The sequence below is a fragment of the Salvelinus namaycush genome, unplaced genomic scaffold (genome assembly GCF_016432855.1).
Source record: "Salvelinus namaycush isolate Seneca unplaced genomic scaffold, SaNama_1.0 Scaffold313, whole genome shotgun sequence".
In the NCBI taxonomy this organism is placed as follows: Eukaryota; Metazoa; Chordata; class Actinopteri; order Salmoniformes; family Salmonidae; genus Salvelinus; species Salvelinus namaycush.
In genome coordinates, this window is record NW_024060042.1 from 122,854 (window position 1) to 150,000 (window position 27,147).

General features: G+C 47.1%; 1 protein-coding gene across 1 annotated transcript in view; it reads left to right on the forward strand.

Moving 5' to 3' along the window:
• LOC120039951 (zinc finger protein GLIS2-like) overlaps window positions 1–27,147 on the forward strand; it is a 63,038-nt gene that overhangs the window by 1,242 nt on the left and 34,649 nt on the right. The gene's annotated exons all lie outside the window — the stretch shown is intronic.

A 27,147-nucleotide genomic window follows, 5' to 3' on the forward strand; every position in this document is an offset into this window, starting at 1 on the left:
CTGAAATGTGAAATGGGCAGAGTTCAAGGAGGACAGGGCGGACTGACCTAATTTCTGAGTCCACAGCGGTGCGCCAGCCCTGCTCCGTTGTCCAGAGCCGCCGCCGCTCCGCCTGGACTGCCTGTCATATCTTTATACACTGGCCATGGCGTAGGCCTACGTGCACCGCCAGCGTCTGTAATTCACAAAGACACCGTGTCATTCCTCATATTCATAGGGACACGACATGTCTGCTTGACAGTCACACCCAACAAAAAGTAGAATTCCCCCAGAAACACATTTTCAGAGCGCGCATGGCAAGCGAGGCCTACTCTCCTTGTGGGGTTGCGTCGCCTCAAATAGTGAAGCCATATGCGCGGGGCATGTCAAGGATTTCAGTTCTGCGAGATGATGGAATGGAATCAGACTCAGAACCAGAAGCAGAACACTATCGGTATTATTCCTACCATCACATCAGTTTACTGTGATACATTATCAATATTCAAAGCCTTAAACAAAAATATGCTATTGCAAACCCTAAAGACACAATGTTCTCTCATAACATCAGGTGAACAAACAACACTGGGATCCAATAACGGCATTGTCATGAAATATCACCATTATTATGTTGCCAGTTCCCAATTTAACAAAACTTAATTCAGCGTTGCTCTCAAGGGCCAAGCACCCAAACCAATAGCAGACCAGGACAGCTACACTGTACTGGGCAATGGGGCAGCAGATGATCTGTGTGGGCAGAAGCCTGGATAAAGAGGCTATTTTCCTCCAATTAAGCAATTGCTCTGTCCCTGCGCCTAATGGTGTGCACATTTGGAGCTCGGGGAGCAGGTTTGGGACAGAGCCTCTCCCGATTGGCTGCCTCCCATTGTCCCAGATGAGGCCAGGGAAAAGGGCTTAGGCCTGCCAAGGCAGAATACAGTTAACCAACCCATGAGGAGGCCTGATCATTATAAAACATTACATTATGAACCCAGGCACACTCTTTCTGAGGGGGGTTGGATTGGAGGGGGTTGGATTGGAGGGGGTTGGATTGGAGTAGTTGGATTGGAGGGGGTTGGATTGGAGGGGGTTGGTTGGGGGCTGGATGAATGTTTGAATGTTTTCAAGGGGTTGGTGTTTTTGAATATGTTTCTTAAGTGTGTGTGTGTAGCCTACTGTGTGTCAAACAGACAGATATATATATATATATATGAGACTCACTGGAGGGAGGTCTGGCTGGGGGCCCACTGGAGGTTTTGGGGAAGAAGAACAGGAAGAGAAGGGGATATTGACTCTCCTAGAGAGTTGCCTCCCACCCTAGCCCCCTGGCCACCATTTCATCCATAATACTGCTGTGAACTATGAGACTATGTGTGAGGGCCGTATTCCAGGTGCTGTTCACATCTACATAGACACAGGCACGTGCATGTGGACACACACATGAAGACACAGAAAAAAACACACATACGCATGAACGCACGCACACACCCAAAGAGGAACGCACGAACGGACACACACACACACACACACACACACACACACACACACACACACACACACACACACACACACACACACACACACACACACACACACACACACACACACACACACACACACACACACACACACACACACACACACACACACACACACACACACACACTACATGACTCTGTTTATCCAATCAGCTGATGAGCGACAGACTGAGAGATGACTGAGATCAGTTCTCATGAGGGTTAGCGGTTTTCATCAGACAGCAGCATGGTTAGCCAGCATGGTAATGATGTTCCCACTCACTACAGTATTCACTGCTGCTCTCTGTGAGGCAGTCAGTCAGTCGGTCAGTCTGGCCACAGGCCAGATGTCCACTGATGTCCAGCTGTGTATCTCTGTGGTGGTGATCCTATTCCAAGGTCTCACACCTCAAGTGTGTGTGTGTGCATGTGTGCATGTGTGCAAGAGACATATTGATGGGTATAACCACATAGACAGCCAACCAAGAGACATGTTGCTGGGTATAACCACATAGACAGCCAACCAAGAGACATGTTGCTGGGTATAACCACATAGACAGCCAACCAAGAGACATGTTGCTGGGTATAACCACATAGACAGCCAACCAAGAGACATGTTGCTGGGTATAACCACATAGACAGCCAACCAAGAGACATGTTGCTGGGTATAACCACATAGACAGCCAACCAAGAGACATGTTGCTGGGTATAACCACATAGACAGCCAACCAAGAGACATGTTGCTGGGTATAACCACATAGACAGCCAACCAAGAGACATGTTGCTGGGTATAACCACATAGACAGCCAACCAAGAGACATGTTGCTGGATATAACCACATAGACAGCCAACCAAGAGACATGTTGCTGGGTATAACCACATAGACAGCCAACCAAGAGACATGTTGCTGGGTATAACCACATAGACAGCCAACCAAGAGACATGTTGCTGGGTATAACCACATAGACAGCCAACCAAGAGACATGTTGCTGGGTATAACCACATAGACAGCCAACCAAGAGACATGTTGCTGGGTATAGCCAGATAGACAGCCAACCAAGAGACATATTGCTGGGTATAACCACATAGACAGCCAACCAAGAGACATGTTGCTGAGTATAACCACATAGACAGCCAACCAAGAGACATGTTGCTGGGTATAACCACATAGACAGCCAACCAAGAGACATGTTGCTGGGTATAACCACATAGACAGCCAACCAAGAGACATGTTGCTGGGTATAACCACATAGACAGCCAACCAAGAGACATGTTGCTGGGTATAACCACATAGACAGCCAACCAAGAGACATGTTGCTGGGTATAACCACATAGACAGCCAACCAAGAGACATGTTGCTGGGTATAACCACATAGACAGCCAACCAAGAGACATGTTGCTGGTTATAACCACATAGACAGCCAACCAAGAGACATGTTGCTGGGTATAGCCAGATAGACAGCCAACCAAGAGACATATTGCTGGGTATAACCACATAGACAGCCAACCAAGAGACATGTTGCTGAGTATAACCACATAGACAGCCAACCAAGAGACATGTTGCTGGGTATAACCACATAGACAGCCAACCAAGAGACATGTTGCTGGGTATAACCACATAGACAGCCAACCAAGAGACATATTTCTGGGTATAACCAGATAGACAGCCAACCAAGAGACATATTGCTGGGTATAACCACATAGACAGCCAACCAAGAGACATGTTGCTGGGTATAACCACATAGACAGCCAACCAAGAGACATATTGCTGGGTATAACCACATAGACAGCCAACCAAGAGACATATTGCGGGGTATAACCACATAGACAGCCAACCAAGAGACATGTTGCTGGGTATAACCACATAGACAGCCAACCAAGAGACATATTGCTGGGTATAACCAGATAGACAGCCAACCAAGAGACATGTTGCTGGGTATAACCACATAGACAGCCAACCAAGAGACATGTTGCTGGGTATAACCACATAGACAGCCAACCAAGAGACATGTTGCTGGGTATAACCACATAGACAGCCAACCAAGAGACATGTTGCTGGGTATAACCAGATAGACAGCCAACCAAGAGACATGTTGCTGGGTATAACCACATAGACAGCCAACCAAGAGACATGTTGCTGGGTATAACCACATAGACAGCCAACCAAGTGTAACGGCAGTCTACTTCGTCCTCCTCCTCAGACGAGGAGAGGCGAGAAGGATCAGAGGACCAATACGCAGCGTGGTAATTTTCCATAATGAATTTAATCAACACAAAACAATACACTATACAAAATAACATACCGTCACAGTCCTAGCTGGTGCAGAACACAAACACAGAGACAGGAAATAACCACCCACAATCCCCAACACAAAACAAGCCACCTATATATGATTCTCAATCAGGGACAACGATTGACAGCTGTCTCTGATTGAGAACCATATCAGGCTGAACATAGAAACAGACGAACTAGGCACACAACATAGAATTCCCACCCAGCTCACGTCCTGACCAACACTCAACAAGCAAAACACATAAGAACTCTGGTCAGGACGTTACAGTACCCCCCCCTGAGGTGCGGACTCCGAACGCACCCCTAAAACTCAAGGGGAGGGTCTGGGTGGGCATCTGTCCGCGTTGGCGGCTCCGGCGGTGGACGAGGACACCACTCCACCACTGTCTTTGTCCCCCTCCTTAGCGTCCTTTGAGTGGCGACCCTCGCCCACGACCTTGGCCTAAGAATCCTCCCCAAGGCCCCCACATGATTTAGGAGGTAGCTCAGGACAGAGAGGTAGCTCAGGACAGAGAGGTAGCTCAGGACAGAGGGGTAGCTCAGGACAGAGGGGCAGCTCAGGACAGAAGGGCAACTCCGGACAGAGAGGCAGCTCAGGACGAATGGCAGCTCCGGACTGAATGGCAGCTCCGGACTGAGTGGCAGCTCCGGACTGAGTGGCAGCTCCGGACTGGGTGGCAGCTCCGGACTGGGTGGCAGCTCCGGACTGGGTGGCAGCTCCGGACTGGGTGGCAGCTCATGACTGTAGGGCAGCTCATGACTGTAGGGCAGCTCATGACTGGAGGGCAGCTCATGACTGGAGGGCAGCTCATGACTGGAGGGCAGCTCATGACTGGAGGGCAGCTCATGACTATAGGGCAGCTCATGACTATAGGGCAGCTCATGACTGTAGGGCAGCTCTGGCAGCTCCTGACTGGCTGGCGGTTCTGGCAGCTCCTGACTGTCTGGCGGCTCTGGCAGCTCCTGACTGGCTGGCGTCTCTGGCAGCTCCTGACTGGCTGGCGTCTCTGGCAGCTCCTGACTGGCTGGCGTCTCTGGCAGCTCCTGACTGGCTGGCGGCTCTGGCAGCTCCTGACTGGCTGGCGGCTCTGGCAGCTCCTGACTGGCTGGCGGCTCTGGCAGCTCCTGACTGGCTGGCGGCTCTGGCAGCTCCTGACTGACGGGCGGCTCTAGCGGCTCCTGACTGACGGACGGCTCTAATGGCTCGGGACAGACGGGCGGCTCTAATGGCTCGTGGCAGACGGATGACTCAGATGGCGCTGGGCAGACAGATGGCTCAGATGGCGCTAGGCAGACGGATGGCTCAGACGGCGCTGGGCAGACGGATGGCTCAGATGGCGCTGGGCAGACGGATGGCTCAGACGGCGCTGGGCAGACGGATGGCTCAGACGGCGCTGGGCAGACGGATGGCTCAGACGGTGCTGGGCAGACGGATGGCTCAGACGGCGCTGGGCAGACGGATGGCTCAGACGGCGCTGGGCAGACGGATGGCTCAGATGGTGCTGGGCAGGCAGGCAGTGCAGGCAGCTCAGACGGCGCTGGGCAGGCAGGCAGCTCAGACGGCGCTGGACAGATGAGCAGTGCAGGCGGCGTTGAGCAGACGAGCAGTGCAGGCAGTTCAGACGGGGCTGGGCAGGCAGGCAGCTCAGACGGCGCTGGACAGACGAGCAGTGCAGGCGGCGTTGGGCAGACGGCCGACTCTGACCTGCTGAGGCGCACAGTAGGCCTGGTGCGTGGTGCCGGAACTGATGGTACCGGACTGGAGACACGCACCTCAAGGCTAGTGCGGGGAGCAGGAACAGGGCACACTGGACTCTCGATGCGCACTATAGGCCTGGTGCGTGGTACCGGCACTGGTGGTACCGGGCTGAGGGCACGCACCTCAGGGCGAGTGCGGGGAGAAGGCACAGTGCGTACAGGGCTCTGGAGACGCACAGGAGGCTTGGTGCGTGGTGCCGGAACTGGAGGTACTGGGCTGGAGACACGCACCACAGGGAGAGTGCGTGGAGGAGGAACAGGGCTCTGGAGACGCACTGGAAGCCTGGTGCGTGGTGTAGGCACTGGTGGTACTGGGCTGGAGCGGGAAGGTAGCGCCGGATATACCGGACCGTGCAGGCGTACTGGCTCCCTTGAGCACTGAGCCTGCCCAACCTTACCTGGTTGCATGCTCCCCGTAGCCCGTCCAGTGCGGGGAGGTGGAATAACCCGCACTGGGCTGTGTTGGCGAACCGGGGACACCATGCGTAAGGCTGGTGCCATGTACACCGGCCCGAGGAGACGTACTGGAGGCCAGATATGTAGAGCCGGCTTCATGGCACTTGGCTCAATGCTCACTCTAGCCCGCCCAGTGCGGGGAGGTGGAATAACCCGCACCGGGCTATGCACCCGTACAGGAGACACCGTGCGCTCTTTCGCATAACACGGTGTCTGCCCGTACTCCTGCTCTCCACGGTAAGCATGGGAAGTGGGCGCAGGTTTCCTACCTGCCCTCGCCACACTACCCTTTAGACCCCCCCCAAGAAATTTTTGGGGTTTCTTCACGGGCTTCCAGCCCCGCTTCCGTGCTGCCTCCTCAGACCACCGCTCCTGGGCTTTAGCTGCCTCCATCTCTTCCCGAGAGCGGCGATATTCTCCAACCTTAGCCCAGGGTCCTTCTCCGTTAAATATTTGCTCCCATGACCATTCCTCCTGGTACCGCTGCTGCTCGTTGCCACGCTGCTTGATCCTTGGTTGGTGGGTGGTTCTGTAACGGCAGTCTACTTCGTCCTCCTCCTCAGACGAGGAGAGGCGAGAAGGATCAGAGGACCAATACGCAGCGTGGTAATTTTCCATAATGAATTTAATCAACACAAAACAATACACTATACAAAATAACAAAAGAACATACCGTCACAGTCCTAGCTGGTGCAGAACACAAACACAGAGACAGGAAATAACCACCCACAATCCCCAACACAAAACAAGCCACCTATATATGATTCTCAATCAGGGACAACGATTGACAGCTGTCTCTGATTGAGAACCATATCAGGCTGAACATAGAAACAGACGAACTAGACACACAACATAGAATTCCCACCCAGCTCACGTCCTGACCAACACTCAACAAGCAAAACACATAAGAACTCTGGTCAGGACGTTACACCAAGAGACATGTTGCTGGGTATAACCACATAGACAGCCAACCAAGAGACATGTTGCTGGGTATAACCAGATAGACAGCCAACCAAGAGACATGTTGCTGGGTATAACCACATAGACAGCCAACCAAGAGACATATTGCTGGGTATAACCACATAGACAGCCAACCAAGAGACATATTGCTGGGTATAACCACATAGACAGCCAACCAAGAGACATGTTGCTGGGTATAACCACATAGACAGCCAACCAAGAGACATATTGCTGGGTATAACCACATAGACAGCCAACCAAGAGACATATTGCTGGGTATAACCACATAGACAGCCAACCAAGAGACATGTTGCTGGGTATAACCACATAGACAGCCAACCAAGAGACATATTGCTGGGTATAACCACATAGACAGCCAACCAAGAGACATATTGCTGAGTATAACCACATAGACAGCCAACCAAGAGACATGTTGCTGGGTATAACCACATAGACAGCCAACCAAGAGACATGTTGCTGGATATAACCACATAGACAGCCAACCAAGAGACATATTGCTGGGTATAACCACATAGACAGCCAACCAAGAGACATGTTGCTGGGTATAACCACATAGACAGCCAACCAAGAGACATGTTGCTGGGTATAACCACATAGACAGCCAACCAAGAGACATATTGCGGGGTATAACCACATAGACAGCCAACCAAGAGACATGTTGCTGGGTATAACCACATAGACAGCCAACCAAGAGACATGTTGCTGGGTATAACCACATAGACAGCCAACCAAGAGACATGTTGCTGAGTATAACCACATAGACAGCCAACCAAGAGACATATTGCTGGGTATAACCACATAGACAGCCAACCAAGAGACATGTTGCTGGGTATAACCACATAGACAGCCAACCAAGAGACATGTTGCCAGGTATAACCACATAGACAGCCAACCAAGAGACATGTTGCTGAGTATAACCACATAGACAGCCAACCAAGAGACATGTTGCTGGGTATAACCACATAGACAGCCAACCAAGAGACATGTTGCTGGGTATAACCACATAGAACTATAAGGCTTTCTTTCCTTGGCCTAAGCTAAGAAATGCACACTAAAAATGAATGTAAGAGATATATTTCCCCCAGATTATGTATGTTGGTAGGATGTAAAGCATATAGCAGTCCTGACTTCTTTTGGCCAGAATATAAATTCCTACTAAACTGAATGGAAGAGCCATGGTTCCCCAAGATGACAGGCAAGAGGTAAAGAATATCAGGCTCATCATTCAACAATAGCCTACACACTGCAACATATCAAAATCAATAGAAACCACATTCCTGTTGTTGAAAGTACCAACAGATGCTAGAACCTTGAGAATGGTTTACCAAGAAAAAACGTCCAAACGGACTAATTCAAGTTAGAAAGGAGTAGAACGTCCAAACAGACTAATTCAAGTTAAAAAGGAGTAGGACGCCCAAACGGACTAATTCAAGTTAAAAAGGAGTAAAACGTCCAAACGGACTAATTCAAGTTAAAAAAGGAGTAGAACGTCCAAACAGACTAATTCAAGTTAAAAAGGAGTAAAACGTCCAAACAGACTAATTCAAGTTAAAAAAGGAGTAGAACGTCCAAACGGACTAATTCAAGTTAAAAAGGAGTAGGACGTCCAAACGGACTAATTCAAGTTAAAAAGGAGTAGGACGTCCAAACAGACTAATTCAAGTTAAAAAGTAGTAGGACGTCCAAACAGACTAATTCAAGTTAAAAAGGAGTAGGACGTCCAAACAGACTAATTCAAGTTAAAAAGGAGTAGAACGTCCAAACGGACTAATTCAAGTTAAAAAGGAGTAGGACGTCCAAACGGACTAATTCAAGTTAAAAAAGGAGTAGAACGTCCAAACAGACTAATTCAAGTTAAAAAGGAGTAGGACGTCCAAACGGACTAATTCAAGTTAAAAAGGAGTAGGACGTCCAAACGGACTAATTCAAGTTAAAAAGGAGTAGGACGTCCAAACGGACTAATTCAAGTTAAAAAGGAGTAGAACGTCCAAACAGACTAATTCAAGTTAAAAAGGAGTAGGACGTCCAAACGGACTAATTCAAGTTAAAAAGGAGTAGAACGTCCAAACGGACTAATTCAAGTTAAAAAGGAGTTGGAGCACTCATCAAAAAGGCAGAGATTGATTTCTTATTGCTCACTTTAATCCACTAGAACCTGCACCCCTGAAATATAACCAGGTAAGACAAGCAAAGAGAACTGTTAGCCGAGCGCTTTTAAGGCTCTCACACCTCGCACCGAATGTGGATCTACCGTTTATCTTCAGATCGTTCAGCCCGCTGTGTTTTAGGGACCACCCGCTGTAGATGTCGGACTGCCGTCATTTTTCACGCGATTCTACAAGTTAAATCGGTGCGCACTCGGTTCGCAAATGACATTCAGAGGTGCTAAGTACTCTGAACCAGCAGATGCTATTGGTGTGACTGAGCCTTACTCTGTGGCTTGTTTAAACTTTCAGTGTCACAGCCACTGCTTGGAGAATGGAGAGCCCAGTTAGACACTCTGTGACTGCGTGTGTCTGATTTAATATCTCAGTGGGATGCCAATAGCAGCCAGTGGATTACGGTCGGGCTGAAAGGCAACGCAGCAGCAGGGGGTCCTGGATTAGAGCGGCCAGTGAATGGCGAGGCACGCAGTGGAGACAAGTGGGGACAAGCCGAGACAACTCCCTCACACTCACACACTTATCAGCACCGCGAGGGACTCCAGGAGAAGCCTACCCCACCCACCCACCCACCCACTTATCGGGAGCTATGGATCCTCGTGGCGGGAGTGTGGCTCAATCACAGGGTTCAGTCAAGAGGCTGGGTTTCCAAAAGCCTTCCTAGCTAAGGTAGTAGTTTAGTTCTCTTGAAAGCTGAGGCCGGGATTTAAACAAACCGCAATCCGTAGACAGCGTACTGCACTTGACATTTAAAGACCATTTCCCTGTAGTTCTCCCATGTTTCTTCTCACTTACACAAGCGTTTAACACACCGTTTCTTGGTTTAAAGTAGTGGTATTCAAACTTTTTTGGCGGGAACCCCATTTTTTTTGCCAGAATTTCTGACAACCCCGCCCCACCCCAAATCTAATGATACAACCTTAAAATCTGCAAATTTTAAGGTCAAAAATAACCTTAAATTCTTTAAACCAATAAAAACATTTACTCCCCAAAAATATTTTTCAAATTATCTTTCTCAAAAACTTTTGTATATTGTCCAATAAAATAATCTGTACTCTATTTTTTGTTGTTGAAATTTGGCGACCCCACTGCAATAGGTGTCGTGACCCCGACTTTGAATAGCACTGTTTGAAAAGAACTCTTTGTGATAGAATGACTGACATTATCATGTGAGAGCTACTGTTCCTGAGCTTTTCTTCTGGGATATTAAGTATGTTGCTGTCTATGTCTATCTACACTGAGTGTAAACTATCAAAATAAAGAAAGTCGCACACTCCATGTATAAACTCCCAGAAATGTAATGGGTATTTACCAATGTTTCGGCATCACTGTGCCTTCCTCAGGGTCTGTGATGCCGAAACGCTGGTAAATACCCATTAAATTGCTGGGAGTTTATACATGCAGTGTGCGACTTTCTTTATTTTGATAGTTTATAGTTTATTGGCCATTAGTCAGCACCTCCACACAAACTATTATTCTGGGTGTGCGCCAGCTCATGTTTTTGAATCTACTATTATCTACACTGAGTGTACACAACATTATGGACACAACATTAAGACAGCTGAGACATGGATTGTGTATGTGTGCCCTTCAGAGGGTGAATGGGCAAGACAAAATATTGAAGTGCCTTTGAATGGGGTATGGTAGTAGGTGCCAGGCACACCGCTTTTAAAAAATCTAGAACTGCAACGCTGCTGGGTTTTTTCAACAGTTTCCTGTGTGTGTCAAGAATGGTCCACCACCCAAAGGACATCCAGCCAACTTGACACAACCGTGAGAAGCATTGGAGTCAACATGGGCCAGCATTCCTGTGGAAGGCTTTTGACACCTTGTAGAGTCCATGCCCGGATGAATTGAGGCTGTTCTGGGGGCAAAGGGGGGGAGGGGTGTCCTTAATGTATTGTACACTCAGTGTGTATCTATACGTCTATCTATCTATACTTGTCAGAAAGGGAAAGTGACTGGTGCTGCTGTGACGTCTGTGACGGTGAGCTGCAGGGATTGTCCCTCCATGGAGTTGGGAAATGGGATTGAGGGTATAAAATGATGTGTCCCTGATGGGATTTTCAGGCCTCAAGTAAATCCTGTTAAATTGCAGTTTATTTGTGTACGTGTCTGTTTGTTTGTGTGTCAGAGAGAGAGAGAGAGAGAGAGAGAGAGAGAACCTACTGAACTCTCAGTCAACTATGCTTGTTGGGACAACTCGGCTGCCACCTGTTTTGGAGGGAAACAGAATCACAATATCAGAGATGAGCAGCTTAATAAAACACAGCCGTTTCTACCAACTGCTGTGAGGAGTTGGAATGGAATGTTACTGTGTCAAACTGATCACAGCGATGGCGGTAGAATTCTTACTAACTTTGGAATCATCTACAGGTGGAAATGATTATGTGTTGCTGTCACAGTCACAATGGTAACCATACGCACACAGGCAGACACAGACACACACACACACACACACACACACACACACACACACACACACACACACACACACACACACACACACACACACACACACACACACACACACACACACACACACACACACACACACAATATGGTGGCTGGTCTCGCTGTCTCCAGCCCAGCCACAGACTCATGGTGCAGATTGAGACTCCCTATAGGGAGATGCCAACAGTTCACATGCATCTGAAGGAAGGGGGAATCATACATGAAGAGAGAGAGCAACCCACATTACCACACCTCATAGACAGAAGTCAGGATACAGTAAAGATGATTAAGTAGGCTACATACAGATTCCTTAGTTGTATCACTAACAGTGATGACAATATGGGAGGGCCTAGAAGCCTAGCAGGTGAGGCTAGCTGTATACTCATAGGGTTGGTTTCCCAGACACAGATTAGGACTAGTCCTGGACTAAAAAGCATTCTCAATGGAGAATCTCTATTAAATGTGCTTCTTTGTCCAGACAATAGGCTTAATCTATGTCTGGCCATACTATCTGCTGCTATGAGACTGGGAGTAGGTGACACGCTCATATTGTGGATAGTTTCGACATGAGGTGTCTGTGTGGTGATGGCCAGCCAGCCTCCTGGACCTACACAGAGAGTAGAGACAGAACTGCCATAAAGACCGTAGCGAAACCTGACTCACTCGAGCTGAGAGGCGAGGGCTCCTATTCACAAATTGTCTCAGAGAATAGGGGCTCTATTTTGGGCTGGCGGTAAGGAGGCGCAAGTGTCAAACGCACGTTAGTTTGCAATTTCGTCTTGTAAAAACTGCCGCACGGGCATTTTCCAGCCCTTACGCCAGGTTCGGCAATTTAACTGTCTAACATCGATTGACTTGCGCTGAGGTGGGAGGGGTGGAAATGTTTGAGGTGTGTCCTTAAAAACGCGTGCCAATACGGCAATTTCAGTGAGCCTAACTGGGGATATTTAAGAGATATTTAAGAGATATTTAAGAGACTTAAAGCGGATCATAGAGGTATTGTAATTGGTTGTGGTATTGATTTTGCCAGTGGAGGCGCACACAGTAGCATAATATACATCACCAATGTTTATAAAAAAATCACAAGCAGCAAACAGTCATTTCCCTTTTTATATTGGACATTATTTTTTTCCAGCTTCTGTGAAACGTTTGTACTCATTATGTGCGATTCCCATTGCATGAAAGGTGTCAGTGCCTGTAGGAAGCCTGTTTAGGAAAATCAAGGTATTTAAAAAATGCGTCTTCCACTTTTCTCTGTAGGACCTAACTGTCAAATCGTGGGAATTCCGATCGATGTCTGTGGTGCCGAATCTGCTTGTAGGCTATATTTACCTGTTTGTTTGTTTACTTGTCACATGGTAAAGTCTCTACTGGCCATAGATAGATATATTTGGGAGCATGTCACGTTCCTGACCTGTTTTCTCTTGTTTTTGTATGTGTTTAGTTGGTCAGGGCGTGAGTTGGGGTGGGCATTCTATGTTATGTGTTTCTATGTTTAGGTTCATTGTCATTTAGCCTGATATGGTTCTCAATCAGGGACAGGTGTTTTACGTTTCCTCTGATTGAGAACCATATTTAGGTAGGTTGTTCACACTGTTTGTTTGTGGGTGGTTGTCTTCCGTGTTTGTGTCTGTGCACCATACGGGACTGTTTCGTTTGTTCGTTCGTTTGTGTAGTCTGTACCTGTTCATGCGTTCTTCGTGTTTATGTAAGTTCTATAGTTCAGGTCTGTCTACATCGTTTATTTGTTTTTTAGTTTGTTGAAGTATTTTCGTGTTTTCGTCTTTACTTTAATAAACATCATTATGTCCACATTCCACGCTGCGCTTTGGTCCAATCCCTACTCCTCCTCTTCGGACGAAGAGGAGGAGGACAACCGTTACAGAGCAGTAACGGTGAGTGTACATTCCCCCTTTCTTTTCACTCGCGTGAAAAGTTTGGATGTGCGTAAAACCCTCTGTAGTCTACGTTGTTTTAGGCCTAATATTATAAGCCCACGGGGAGCTTTAAAACAAGTTGTTTAGTTTTATTCCATTTTGATTGGAATTATTCACTGTGTTTTTAGATGTTACCAATAGTGAATGTAATCTGGCTTATTGACAACGTTAGACACGTCCATGGCTCAGACAAAATGCATTTTACAGTAGGCTTAAATCACTGGGAATGCTATGTTAACAATATATTTACATATTCAAGCCATGCAATTACTGTTCAAAAACATATTCAACATATTTAGCAAATATGGGATAGGCCGACATTTTGTTATTTTGTTTGTGTAGACTATTTAACAAAATAGGCTACAACGGACTAATATTCGAATCGGCGTGGATGACAACACAATACATAAAAGACTGTAAAAACACAACTTCAAGAAGACACATATTTAGCCATTCTGATTGGCCATTGAGGGGTCAAGCCTCGACACACATTCAACCTGTTTATTCATCAAAGCCCAGCTCTTTCACTTCTCCGCCCTGTACTGCGTCCTTAATTCTGGTTATGAAAATAGAATAAATATTTCTGACACCCCGAACCTATAGCTACCGCCAGTGCTTAGATTTTCCATTGCATTATTGCATTAGGTTTGTTAAAATAGAGCCGTAGGAGTGCTGATCTAGGACCAGTTTCATCTTTTAGATCAAATTGAATAAGATTACATGGACGGGGGAACTGATCCTAGACCAACCCTCCTACGCTTTATAAATATGGCCCATTCACCCCTGGGCTCGTCTTCAGACTATAGCAGTGCTGATCTAGGACAAGTTTTGCCATTTAGATTATAATGAATATTATTACTTGGACAAGTGGGGGGGATCTGATCCTAGATCAGCACTTCTACTCTGAGTTATGAATTTGGGTCCAGGCCAGTAAAACCACCCCTATCTGGCTGGGCCTCAGCCCCGACCCTCCCAGCCCACAGACCATGCATACCTCTCCAGTTAAACTGTAACCACTAATCACAACAAGGCCTCACCGTTTCCTCCTTGGAACAGATCATTCATGTACTCGGGGGGTTTTTCATTAAACTGTATTTAGTGTAGTCCCCCCAGTCCTGATCACCTGAATGGGATGGGACGTCCCAGAAGAGAACAGTTGAAGTCAGGAACTAAGGTAGGATATGCCATGGTGAACTTGAAGGCTCTCCTGCGCTATGGGTTCAGTGCTGTTTGTCTGCAGTGCTGCATTTCCAAAAGAAACACTGACAATTCTGTGCCTCACCCCCAGGCGCCACCTCGCCCTACAGTACCCCTCTCTCCCTCCTCTACCTCCAGCTGCCCTGTGTTTCTGGAGTGAGAGAACTGCAGCTCTGAGACATCTTAAAAACAATAGACAGACCAGACAACTTGATGGGGGAAAGTCGGGGTATTAACACAGAAGGCAGGAGGAAAGCCAAAGTTATAACAAAAACAGAAGTTAACAAAACAATGGAGAGCAGTTCATTTGATGAAGTTCTTTCTAGGTTTTTGTCTATAGTTTGTTGGTTGACAATAACAGTAATAACAGACAATAACAGCAATGACTAGGTAATATAGGTCATACTGAACATTAAGCTCCCAAATGAGAGCTCTGCATCTAGAGCTTGCAAGAGCTCTAAAACGGTATGAGATCTCTACTATATGAGCTCTGAACATTAGACAAAGTTAGTTGCATTCAATCTTTTCTAGGTTTTAATCCCTAGGTCATACTTAACATTTAGCTCCCAAATGAGAGCTCTGCACCTAGAGTTTGCAGGAGCTCTGATGAGTAACATCTCTTTTTTTACAAAACTATACTAAGCATTCTCTACTGTAGCGCTTGCAAACACTCTAAAGCCGTCTGAGAGCTCTAATATATGATCTCTAGCGGTAACATTAACATTTAGTTACCAAATGAGAGCTCTACATTTAGAGCATGCAGGAGCTTTAAAGGTGTCTGAGAGCTCTACTATATGAGCTCTGGTCAGTAACATTAATTACCAAATGAGAGCTCTACTATATGAGCTCTGGTCAGTAACATTAATTACCAAATGAGAGCTCTACTATATGAGCTCTGGTCAGTACCATTAATTACCAAATGAGAGCTCTACTATATGAACTCTGGTCAGTACCATTAATTACCAAATGAGAGCTCTACTATATGAGCTCTGGTCAGTACCATTAATTACCAAATGAGAGCTCTACTATATGAGCTCTGGTCAGTACCATTAATTACCAAATGAGAGCTCTACTATTTGAGCTCTGGTCAGTAACATTAATTACCAAATGAGAGCTCTACTATATGAGCTCTTGTCAGTAACATTAATTACCAAATGAGAGCTCTACTATTTCAGCTCTGGTCAGTACCATTAATTACCAAATGAGAGCTCTACTATTTCAGCTCTGGTCAGTAACATTAATGACCAAATGAGAGCTCTACTATTTGAGCTCTGGTCAGTAACATTAATTATCAAATGAGAGCTCTACTATATGAGCTCTGGTCAGTACCATTAATTACCAAATGAGAGCTCTACTATTTGAGCTCTGGTCAGTAACATTAATTACCAAATGAGAGCTCTACTATTTGAGCTCTGGTCAGTAACATTAGTTACCAAATGAGAGCTCTACTATATGAGCTCTGGTCAGTAACATTAATTACCAAATGAGAGCTCTACTATATGAGCTCTGGTCAGTACCATTAATTACCAAATGAGAGCTCTACTATTTGAGCTCTGGTCAGTAACATTAATTACCAAATGAGAGCTCTACTATATGAGCTCTGGTCAGTAACATTAATTATCAAATGAGAGCTCTACTATATGAGCTCTGGTCAGTAACATTAATTATCAAATGAGAGCTCTACTATTTGAGCTCTGGTCAGTAACATTAATTATCAAATGAGAGCTCTACTATATGAGCTCTGGTCAGTAACATTAATTATCAAATGAGAGCTCTACTATTTGAGCTCTGGTCAGTAACATTAATTATCAAATGAGACTATGTAGAGCTTGCAGAAACTCTAACGCTGTCAGAAAGCTCTGCGGTAGGGTAGTCATATGCTAACCTGACAGCAGCAGTTTAACTGGGACCACAGCTGGTTTGTATTATTATTTACTTACGTGGCCAACACTCTCCCTGGATTCTCCGGTATACAGACCCACAATAATATAGATCTATTATAACACTGCAACAATGCAATATGTAAATATAAGGAAGGCACGTGAATATGTACAGGTGTAGGATCATAATTTAATCACCCTGTTGTTGCAGGAAATGCAAACTTGTAACGTATTCAAGGCTAAAAAGGCTTTTAAAGTTTGGAATTTCCACTCTAAAATGTCAGACTTGATTTGCTCTAACTAAAAATGTATCAACCCCTACAAAAAGTCCATGAATTTCCTGTTGCTGCAGGATTATTTTTCTGCAGTGAGAATCTGGTCGAATTAAGATTCTACATATGTAAATGTGTGTTTGTTCTAGGGGAGAGAGAGAGTGGAGTGAGAGGAGAGAGAGTGTGGAGAGAGACAATGATATTCAATAAGTGGCTGAGGAGAAATAGAAAGACAGATTGAAAGAGGGAGTGATTCTGTAAGGGGGATGAGAAAGGACGGAGGGAGGGAGGAAGAAAGAAAAAAAAGTGTATGAGGCATTTGTGAGAGAGAAATAAGGCCCTCAAGTCTGGGCCTGGTCTTGGCTCTGTGTCTGCCTGTGCCTGGGCAAATCCCATTCCTGTCAGCAGAGAGCTCCCTCTGAGGCTCTGCCCTTGCCCCGCCTCTTCACTCCTCCTCCACCCACCTCCCATGCCTGACTCCCTGTGACTCCTTCTGTCTCTTTTTTTTAACTCCCTCCTCTTTCACTTTCTCCTTCCCTTCATTCTTTCTCTCCCCTCCCTCCCCTCATTCCTCTCCTCCCCTGCTCCCCTACACCCACCTTCTGACTTCAGCTCCCCCCTCTCTCCCTCCTTCTCTTTCATTCCCTCCGTTTCTACCTCCTTTTCTTTCTGTCTCCCCCACTTTCAATGAGTTCCCAGCTCTATAACTATATAACTCCTGCAATACATAAGACATTATTAATCGTATAGACATACTGTATGCAGAGAGGAAAACACAGTTTGGTCTGTAACTATTTACCCTCAGTATGGGGATGTTGCCAGCACAAATTTTATTCATATGTGCCCCATAGCTGTTTTCTGCCAATGTGGGAACTTATATAAGTTTGGAAAGTCTATGCAGATGTCATGTAAAAAACCAGCCATTCAGCCTCTCTTGGACGACAATAGAAGTTGAATAAACAAATAAACAAAATCGACATAAGTTTATTTCTGAAAAATAGCATTCATCAGAATATGCGGTGCAGATGTTGCCATGTAAATAGAATGACTAGAAAGGACAGTCCCTTTCACGTCAATGTTCGGTGATGGGTGGACACCTACTCAGCCTACTAACCAGCTGATGCTGAGCTAGTGAGGACGCTAGATACCGGATCCTGGATGCTGGCTCTGTAAAGGAAGTGACAGTTCACGTCTGTCCTCCTCCCACTCTTTAACACTGTCAGCTGACTCACACTCTCATAACGTTGGAGATCCAAAGCTCTGTCCATCACCCGGCCGCCATCCAGTAGAAAACACTGCTCTTAAAAAAAAAAAAAATATGTCAGAGCCTGCATCGTTCTCTCTAGGGCTCCATACTGTTCCCTATGTCAGAGCCGGCATCGTTCTCTCTAGGGCTCCATACTGTTCCCTATGTCAGAGCCGGCATCGTTCTCTCTAGGGCTCCATGCTGTTCCCTATGTCAGAGCCGGCATTGTTCTCTCTAGGGCTACATACTGTTCCCTATGTCAGAGCCGGCATCGTTCTCTCTAGGGCTCCATACTGTTCCCTATGTCAGAGCCGGCATCGTTCTCTCTAGGGCTCCATACTGCTCCCCATGTCAGAGCCGGCATCGTTCTCTCTAGGGCTCCATACTCTTCCCTATGTCAGAGCCGGCATCGTTCTCTCTAGGGCTCCATACTGTTCCCTATGTCAGAGCCGGCATCGTTCTCTCTAGGGCTCCATACTGTTCCACATTCTTTCTTCCATGTTTCCTTCCCTAAGCAGCACACGTGAAGTGTGTTAAGTATTGTGTGTAGTATTGTGCGTGTAGAGCAGAGTAGAGTATGGGAGTGTTAGCTTCTTCTTCTCTGGTACTGAATATATCCGGAGTATGTTTAATGGAACCCAGCGGAACAGAGCAGAGATAGAAAGACAGATTATAGCTTTTTTAATGCCCATGTTTGGAGAGATCTTTCTAGATTATCGCACAAACACACATAAGGATGCACACACTCATACGCACTCACGCACACACACACACACACACACCCCTCCACTGCAGGCTCTCCCCTGCCTGGTTGGCTTTGCAGAGGCAGACCTCCCCTGCAGGCTCTCCCCTGCCTGGTTGGCTTTGCAGAGGCAGACCTCCCCTGCAGGCTCTCCCCTGCCTGGTTGGCTTTGCAGAGGCAGACCTCCCCTGCAGGCTCTCCCCTGCCTGGTTGGCTTTGCAGAGGCAGACCTCCCCTGCAGGCTCTCCCCTGCCTGGTTGGCTTTGCAGAGGCAGACCTCCCCTGAAGGCAGTACAGCAGAAATGAGCACAAGGTCAGAGAAGGAATGTAGAGGAATGGCACCTGCCCAACCCATTTAAAACACCAGGACAAACACACAGGCACACATACACGCACACACACGCACGTACACACACACTCACACACACACAGGCATGAATGCACACACACAGGCATGAACACACACACACACACACACACACACACACACACACACACACACACACACACACACACACACACACACACACACACACACACACACACACACACACACACACACGCAGGTAGACAGACAGAGACAGGGTAGTTGCTCTGGATAGATTCAGGGTTCACAGGTGGTGTTTTAAGGCTTTAGTCACATTGTTGAAGTCAAACAGTCATCACACAGGTGACCCTGGCCGTGACCCCACTCGCCAAGGGTGTCTCAGGGGGAGTTGGGATATGTAAAAAACTGAATCTAATTCACACATGCGTATTAATACATACTTGTATTCATGTGTGAAATAGGACAAATATAAGCACCCACAAAATGACTATATTATGAGGTATGGTGTGGGATAGATAGTATTGTGTAGGGTTACCATTCAGGCTGCAGGATCTATGGCTGAAAGGTAGAGGATATGACCTTCTAGCTAGGCATCTGTAGGCTAAGCTTTGGGTGAATGCTGTTGGATCTATAAGAATCTATGTATTGGGGAGATATAGGAGATGGTTATAGCATGTGAAGGGTATAGGCTTCGGGTGTGCAAACAGCCAACCACTGTGGCTGAACTCTCCATGAGATCTGGTCGTAATGTTCCCTCCCTCTGTGGTGAAATCCAGAGAGCCAGCCAGCTGTAAGCCACTGGGTAATGTTCCAAAAGTCTGCTCTCTCTCCCACGCAGTTAACAGCCCACTGGCCTGGGGATTAATAGGGCTGACTAGCGTTTGGAAAGAGTGGAAATTGTGCATGATAAGGAACGACACCCTCTGCCATATTTCAGCACCAGTTTGGAGGGGGACCAGGGGCGAGAAGGTTGGACCCTCGCAGTGACAGCATGAGGAATGGGGGGACTGGTGGGCCGAGACCAACTAGAGCAGCTTGAAGGCATCCGCATTCTGCCCAGACCAAACAGTTCAGAAGACGTTGTGTACATATTAGGACCACTTTTTTGTTCGTTTTTGTTCGTTTTTGGGCTGTTTTTCTCCAGGCAAGCTGAAGTCGACGCCCCTTCGTCTGCGATTGGTCAACTGTAGAGATTCTTTAATAAAGTCTGCTGCAACTTAATAACACAAGGTCCGTTCTGCTCTCCCCTTCCTGGGAAGCTGAGTTCTTCTTCAATAGCCAGGGTAACATGATAGGAGCTACAGCTTTATGAAGCAGCTCCTCGGGAGTGGCGCTGTGGTGTCCAGGGCTTTCACTGTGGTCGGACACGTAGAATGTAAAAAGAGGGTGTAAAGTTACCAGTTCAGAATTCCTGGGCCGGCGCGCCCTGTCCCTGGGGGGAACCGGGTGAGGGGAGACACCTGTGCACCAGCCACGCTACGTTAGTGCTTAGTGTCAGCATCGAGAGGAGAGGGGGGATGGAGCACCAGATGTACAGCAGGAGGCAGAAGCTCTGGCCAGGATGTGTTTGTGTGTGTGTGGGTGTTTTCAGGCTCCCAAAAGCAAAGCATATTGAGATGGGAAGAAAACAGGAAGAAGGAGAAACACAAAAACAGCAGAGAGCAATTAGCAGACAAACTGACGTATGTGTGTGTGTGTGTGTGTGTGTGTGTGTGTGTGTGTGTGTGTGTGTGTGTGTGTGTGTGTGTGTGTGTGTGTGTGTGTGTGTGTGTGTGTGTGTGTGTGTGTGTGTGTGTGTGTGGGTGGGTGGGTGTGTGTGTGTGTGTGTGAGAAAGAGAGAGAGAGAGGGCTGGGCGGTCGACGTGGATGGGATGGTTTAGCCTCCAATGAGAGAGGGAGAGAGCCAGACTGTACTGTGGGATCATTGGAGATAGCTAGCATCTTTAAAAATGGGGGTGTCCTCCTCAGTGTTGGTGTTCCATACCTCTATGTCTCTCCTTCTGCCTGCCTCTTGTAGCCTTTCTCTCACACACGCTCGTAGGCATATGTAGGAACATGCACGCACGTAGGCAGGCGAGCACACACACACACACACACACACACACACACACACACACACACACACACACACACACACACACACACACACACACACACACACACACACACACACACACACACACACACACACACACACACACACACACACACACACACACACTGTTCTCCTTCTCTGTGGGTCTGACAACTTTACTGTAACCTGTTTTATCCTCTCTTCTCCTCTCTTTTCCTCACACGGGGTTGCCTGTTTTCTCCTCTCTTTTCCTCACACGGGGCGCCTGTTTTCTCCTCTCTTCTTCTCTCCTCTCCTCACACGGGGTGCCTGTTTTCTCCTCTCTTCTCCTCTCTTCTCCTCACACGGGGCGCCTGTTTTCTCCTCTCTTCTCCTCACACGGGGCGCCTGTTTTCTCCTCTCTTCTCCTCACACGGGGCACCTGTTTTCTCCTCTCTTCTCCTCACACGGGGCGCCTGTTTTCTCCTCTCTTCTCCTCACACGGGCGCCTGTTTTCTCCTCTCTTCTCCTCACACGGGCGCCTGTTTTCTCCTCTCTTCTCCTCACACGGGGCACCTGTTTTCTCCTCTCTTCTCCTCACACGGGCGCCTGTTTTCTCCTCTCTTCTCCTCATACGGGGCACCTGTTTTCTCCTCTCTTCTCCTCACACGGGGATCCTGTTTTCTCCTCTCTTCTCCTCACACGGGCGCCTGTTTTCTCCTCTCTTCTCCTCACACGGGGCACCTGTTTTCTCCTCTCTTCTCCTCACACGGGGATCCTGTTTTCTCCTCTCTTCTCCTCACACGGGCGCCTGTTTTCTCCTCTCTTCTCCTCACACGGGGATCCTGTTTTCTCCTCTCTTCTTCTCACACGGGGATCCTGTTTTCTCCTCTCTTCTCCTCACACGGGCGCCTGTTTTCTCCTCTCTTCTCCTCACACGGGGATCCTGTTTTCTCCTCTCTTCTCCTCACACGGGGCACCTGTTTTCTCCTCTCTTCTCCTCACACGGGGATCCTGTTTTCTCCTCTCTTCTCCTCACACGGGCGCCTGTTTTCTCCTCTCTTCTCCTCACACGGGCGCCTGTTTTCTCCTCTCTTCTCCTCACACGGGCGCCTGTTTTCTCCTCTCTTCTCCTCACACGGGGTGCCTGTTTTCTCCTCTCTTCTCCTCACACGGGCGCCTGTTTTCTCCTCTCTTCTCCTCACACGGGGATCCTGTTTTCTCCTCTCTTCTCCTCACACGGGGCGCCTGTTTTCTCCTCTCTTCTCCTCACACGGGGCGCCTGTTTTCTCCTCTCTTCTCCTCACACGGGGATCCTGTTTTCTCTGAGTGATACCTCCCTCTTTGCCCCCCCCTATCCCAAAAGCCTGGCAGCCAGACAAGGTCAACATGACAGCTTTTTTCTCTCCCTCTTTATCTGTCTCTCTGTTTCTGTGTCTTAGTTCAGCTGAGCGACAGGCTCCTTCCTAACACTGAGAGCCTTTCATCTTCTGGAGAGAACGAGAGGGAGGAGAGAACGAGAGCGAGAGAGAGAGTTAGCGGGAATGAAAGAGCGAGTGAGGGAAGTGAGAGAGAGGGGTAGCAAGAGAGAAACAGAGAGAGAGGGGAGGGAGTGAAAAAGAGAGCGATAAAAAGGGAGAGCGAGAGAATAGGAACAAGGCCAATAGACAGATGCAGAGGGACAGATGGAGGGAGAAAGAGATGGCAGGGGAGAGATAGAGGGGCATAATGGGAGCACTCAACTCTGATTTAACAAGTAGGCATGAAGCTTTTGTCAGAAAGATGCCAAAGTGGGACCTAACTAAAAATCTTCCAGAAATGGGAGTATACTTAAACCTCATATAACCACACCAGAGGGGTTGGGTCAACCTCTCTTTCGTATCGTCTGAGATCCCCAAAGATTGGAAAGCTGCCGCGGTTATCCCCCTCTTCAAAGGGGGAGACACTCTAGACCCAAACTGCTACAGACCTATATCTATCCTCCCCTGCCTTTCTAAGGTCTTCGAAAGCCAAGTTAACAAACAGATCACCGACCATTTTGAATCCCACCATACCTTCTCCGCTATGCAATCTGGTTTCCGAGCTGGTCATGGGTGCACCTCAGCCACGGTCAAGGTCCTAAACGATATCATAACTGCCATCGATAAGAGACAATACTGTGCAGCCGTATTCATCGACCTGGCTAAGGCTTTCGACTCTGTCAATCACCACATTCTTATCGGCAGACTCAACAGCTATGGTTTCACAAATGACTGCCTCGCCTGGTTCACCAACTACTTCTCAGATAGAGTTCAGTGTGTCAAATCAGAGGGCCTGTTGTCTGGACCTCTGGCAGTCTCTATGGGGGTGCCACAGGGTTCAATTCTCTGGCCGACTTTTTTCTCTGTATACATCAATGATGTCGCTCTTGCTGCTGGTGATTCTCTGATCCACCTCTTCGCAGACGACACCATTCTGTATGCTTCTGGCCCTTCTTTGGACACTGTGTTAACTAACCTCCAGACGAGCTTCAATGCCATACAACTCTTTTTCCGTGGCCTCCAACTGCTCTTAAATGCAAGTGAAACTAAATGCATGCTTTTCAACCGATTGCTGCCCGTCCGTCCAGCATCACTACTCTGGACGGTTCTGACTTAGAATACGTGGACAACTACAAATACCTAGGTGTCTGGTTAGACTGTAAACTCTCCTTCCAGACTCACATTAAGCATCTCCAATCCGAAATTAAATCTAGAATCGGCTTCCTATTTCGCAACAAAGCATCCTTCACTCATGCTGCCAAACATACCCTCGTAAAACTGACTATCCTGCCGATCCTTGACTTCGGCGATGTCATTTACAAAATAGCCTCCAACACTCTACTCAGACTACATCCAGTTTGCCACCACAGTGCCATCTGTTTTGTCACCAAAGCCCCATATACTACCCACCACTGCAACCTGTATGCTCTCGTTGGCTGGCCCTCGCTTTATATTCGTCGCCAAACCCACTGGCTTCAGGTCATCTATAAGCCTTTGCTAGGTAAAGCCCCGCCTTATCTCAGCTCACTGGTCACCATAGCAGCACCCGTAGCACGCGCTCCAACAGGTATATTTCACAGGTCACCCCCAAAGCCAATTCCTCTTTGGCCGCCTTTCCTTCCAGTTCTCTGCTGCCAATGACTGGAACAAATTGCAAAATTCACTGAAGCTGGAGACTCATATCTCCCTCACTAACTTTAAGCAGCAGCTGTCAGAGCAGCTCACAGGTCACTGCACCTGTACATAGCCCATCTGTAAATAGCCCATCCAACTACCCCATCCCCATACTGTTATTTATTTTGCTCCTTTACACCCCAGTATCTCTACTTGCACATTCATCTTCTGCACATCTATCACTCCAGTGTTTAATTGTAATTATTTCGCCACTATGGCCTATTTATTGCCTTACCTCCCTAATCTTACCTCATTTGCACACACTGTATATAGACCTTTTTTATGTTGTGTTATTGACTGTGTGTTTGTTTATTCCATGTGTAACTCTGTGTTGTTGTTTGTGTCGCACTGCTTTGCTTTATCTTGGCCAGGTCGCAGTTGTAAATGAGAACTTGTTCTCAACTAGCCTACCTTGTGAAATAATAAAACATTTAAAAAAATGCAGAAGACACATTTTGGTTGAATGCATTCAGTTGTGCAACTGACTAGTTATTCCCGAGTGGTGCAGCGGTCTAAGGCACTGCATCTCAGTGCAAGGGGTGTCACTACAGTCCCTGGTTCGAATCCAGGCTGTATCACATCCGTGATTGGGAGTCCCATAGGGCAGCGCACAATTGGCCCGGCGTCGTCCGGGTTTGGCCGGGGTAGGCCGTCATTGTAAATAAGAATTGTTTCTTAACTGACTTGCCAAGTTAAATAAAGAATGAAATAAATAAAAAATCCCCATTCCCTTTCATTATAAATAGCTAGCTAAATGAATGAGTCATCTTAAATAGAAACTGACATTGACAGCTTTGCAAGGCATGAACCTAGGAAAGGATTTCGCTCTCGTACCTGTAGTGGGGGTCATAGGAATAACCTGTCCAAATCTCCCTTTAGGCGCTCCGAAGTAGAAGTTGACCCTAACCACAGATCTAGGAACAGATTACCCGAACCCCAACAGGAAGATAAAATAATAAAAAATATGACCCTGGACCAGTGGTTATCTACCCACTCCCCTTTAGACACTAGGCTGCTCTGAGTCAATGCTGACATTCAGAATCAATGATGGAATAGCAGAGGACCAATTGAGTGGCAGGATCATTTACTTAGACCAGTGCAAACAAGCAGCAAGGACGCTTGGGAGTGATCAGGCATGGTGACAGAGAGTGGGAGTGATCAGGCATGGTGATAGAACGATGGAAATGCACATTTGTTGTGTATTTGAGTTTTAAAAAGGCTTCTAAAGTTTGTCATTTCCACTTAGAAGTTTCCGATTTGATTTGCCGTAAAGAAAAACGTATTAACCCCTACAAAAATGTCCATTAATTATAATCCACATAGTAATTCACATATCCTGTTGCTGCAGGATTATTTTCCTGCTTAAGCAAATTAGCTCAAATTAAGATCCTACATTTGTACGGTCGTGGCCAAAAGTTTTGAGAGTGACACAAATATACATTTTCACAAAGTTTGCTGCTTCAATGTCTTTAGATATTTTTGTCAGATGTTACTATGGAATACTGAAGTATAATTACAAGCATTTCATAAGTGTTAAAAGCTTTTATTGACAATTACATGAAGTTGATGCAAAGAGTCCATTTTTGCAGTGTTGACCCTTCTTTTTCAAGACCTCTGCTATCCGCCCTGGCATGCTGTCAATTAACTTCTGGGCCACATCCTGACTGATGGCAGCCTATTCTTGCATAATCAATGCTTGGAGTTTGTCAGAATTTGTGGGTTTTTGTTTGTCCACCCGCCTCTTGAGGATTGACCACAAGTTCTCAATGGGATTAAGGTCTGGGAAGTTTCCTGGCCATGGACCCAAAATATCAATGTTTTGTTCCCCGAGACACTTAGTTATCACTTTTGCCTTATGGCAAGGTGCTCCATCATGCTGGAAAAGGCATTGTTCGTCACCAAACTGTTCCTGGATGGTTGGGAGAAGTTGCTCTCGGAGGATGTGTTGGTACCATTCTTTATTCATGGCTGTGTTCTTAGGCAAAATTGTGAGTGAGCCCACTCCCTTGGCTGAGAAGCAACCCCACACATGAATGGTCTCAGGATGCTTTACTGTTGGCATGACACAGGACTGATGGTAGCGCTCACCTTGTCTTCTCCGGACAAGCTTTTTTTCGGATGCCACAAAAACAATCGGAAAGGAGATTCATCAGAGAAAATGACTTTACCCCAGTCCTCAGCAGTCCAATCCCTGTACCTTTTGCAGAATATCAGTCTGTCCCTGATGTTTTTCCTGGAGAGAAGTGGCTTCTTTGCTGCCCTTCTTGACACCAGGCCATCCTCCAAAAGTCTTTGCCTCACTGTGCATGCAGATGCACTCACACCTGCCTGCTGACATTCCTGAGCAAGCTCTGTACTGGTGGTGCCTCGATCCTGCAGCTGAATCAACTGTAGGAGACGATCCTGGCGCTTGCTGGACTTTCTTGGGCGCCCTGAAGCCTTCTTCACAACAATTGAACCGCTCTCCTTGAAGTTCTTGATGATCCGATAAATGGTTGATTTAGGTGCAATCTTACTGGCAGCAATATCCTTGCCTGTGAAGCACTTTTTGTGCAAAGCAATGATGACGGCACATGTTTCCTTGCAAGTAACCATGGTTGACAGAGGAAGAACAATGATTCCAAGCACCACCCTCCTTTTGAAGCTTCCAGTCTGTTATTCAAACTCAATCAGCATGACAGAGTGATCTCCAGCCTTGTCC